Raw genomic sequence first — 2,652 nt, 5'->3', positions numbered from 1 at the left:
TGAACCATCATGGTTTTTAATACATTTTAACGACAATTTTAACTATAGTTGTTGTGGTTTTCCATTATTTAATGACAATTTCAAACCTTCGAGATTTCATCTAACTTTTGACGACTCATATAATGATGGTGCAAAATCCATTTTATTAAGTTCAATTTAACCATTGCTAAAAGTATTTTCTACAGTATTATATTTTATTTTTTTATTAAGTATTTACAATCATGTTTTAGGTTTAGCTAGAGACGTTAGTGTCGATTCTTGTGTTTTTAAAAACAACATTGTTTTTTGGATTCCAAATACACCATATAATTGTCGTTCACATGCATTGTTATCCTTTGTTGCAATTTTAGTTCATACCTGAGTGTTCAAATTGACTTAAGTGTGAGGTTGTTACATTATGATGTACATATGATAGTTTCACCCAAAAGTCACAAATCTTCCATATGTTTGTAGCCATCTTATGTGCAAAGAACAAGTTGCTAACAATTTTTACATTAAATCCACACATTACACAAGTTTATTAATTATAACTTGTCATGCAAAATATCAAAAATATCATATTGTAGGCAAGGCTTTAATTTTCCAAAGTAGGTCAAAAACTACATTTTCCTTCATTATTTCTATCTTTCACAGTATATTATATATTCACTTCATATTGTATACTTGTTTATCTTTCCCTTTTCAAATATCCTCGTCTTTCTCTCTTTCAATAGACTATTCATTTGAATGCTGTGCATCATGGTGGTGACCACGTTTTTCCCATTCAAACCACTCTCTTTTCTAAGGCCTTGTTCTTTTGAGTGGATTTGAGGGAATGGATTTGAAGGGATTTGAAGATAATTTTTTTTGTCGTTTTTCTGAGCGAATTTGGAGGTAAATGAGAGTGAATTTGAAAATAAAATTTGTGAGAATTAGTATAGAATTGTATTAACATGAAAAATTAAAAAAAAATATTTTCAAATTCATTCTCATTACCTCCAAATTCGCTCAAAAAAACGACAAAAAAAATTATCTGCAAATCTTCTCAAATTCCCTCAAATCCACTCCCTCAAATCCACTCAAAAGAACAAGGCCAAAGATGTTTCATATTCATGGGTCATGATTCTAATATCTCATTTCCCTTAATGTATCTTCCTTTAAAATGGAATTTATGTATATCCTTGTTCTTTGGGAAAAAAATTACCTACTCATTTATCTTTTTAGAACTTTATTTTATTTCATATTTTTGTTTTCCAGCTTATGTTTCTATCGGATCAATCTTTTTCTTCCTTCACATATTTTCTTCATATCTCTTCATTTCCATGAATTATTATTTATACTTTGACATCAACACTTCTTTCTATTGTCTTGACTCATCTCTTCCTAAACTCCATTTCTATTTTCCCACCAAAATCATGTTAAACATTCTAAAATCCTTTACTCTTAGCTCGCTTTTTTTTTCTTGGTTTTACATATATGTTTTTACTTTATCCATGCAATATTTTTTCCTTTGTGAGTCCATCCCAATAAAATCTTATATATTTTTATAATGATTTTACTTATACAATATTCACTAATAATATAATGAAATAGAAATTATTAACTTTATTAGTGTTGATTCAACTTTGATTATATTATTAAAAATCTTATTTCAATTTATGACACCATTAAAAATTTTATATATATATATATATATATATATATATATATAATATATATATATATATATATATATATATATATATATATATATATATAAGAATTAAAACGAAAAAGCAAACTGTTTTATAAAGTGAATGTATAGTTACTTAGGAAAATTTACTTCTTTATACTATATTACTTGTTTCCTCCTAACGAGACGTGGGCAACATAGGATCGTACGTTTCTTCAATTTTGAGTTTGGACAATGAAGAAATATTATTTACACATACTTTACCTTCTAACGTTTTCATAAAAGTTTTACACACAACAAATTCACGTTTTATAGCTTTTCTAGATTACCTATTTTATATTTTAATATAAAACAACTAAAAGTTAACTTTTATGTAAGTGATTTATTTGATAAATTGCAAATGACTCCATAAATTTTTAGCAATTTTATTATTATTTGTAACAATTACATTGATTGAGGTCACAGATGGTGACACTAAAATAATGTCGAACAGCTTTTACTTTTTAACTGAAAATTCTACCCCATTATACGCTGCAGTGTTGGTTGTAAGATGAGTGTGACATCCAAAACTACAGAGCTCTGTGTATAAAAGAGAACACTTACGTAAGCTTATAGCACCAATCAATCCATTGCAATTATATTCTAGATTTCTGACAAGAAAAATAATATCTATAATTACTGTCAACTATGTTAAAATAACATAAATAATTATGTATATATATAAATTTTACCATGAATTGAGATGGTAAAATCAGAGGTAGCTCTCTATACAGAACAGAAACAGCTACACACAAGATCGAAAAAGTGTTTCTGATACAGCTTAAGTTATCCTTTGGCTGTCTCTCCGTTTAGATTGTTATGCCAATCATAACATCGACACTTGGTATATCCTTTCCTATTCTATTGGATTAATAATGACGTGTACGTCAGCTGGTGCTGCAGCTGTCTCTTATACAGCTTTGGACATGAGTAGAATGTAGTACTTTTTTAGAGGCTAAAAT

Source organism: Vigna umbellata, chromosome 4, assembly GCF_029865625.1.
Source record: "Vigna umbellata cultivar VRB3 chromosome 4, Vumbellata_1.0, whole genome shotgun sequence".
In the NCBI taxonomy this organism is placed as follows: Eukaryota; Viridiplantae; Streptophyta; class Magnoliopsida; order Fabales; family Fabaceae; genus Vigna; species Vigna umbellata.
Note: the sequence above shows the minus strand (reverse complement) of the source record.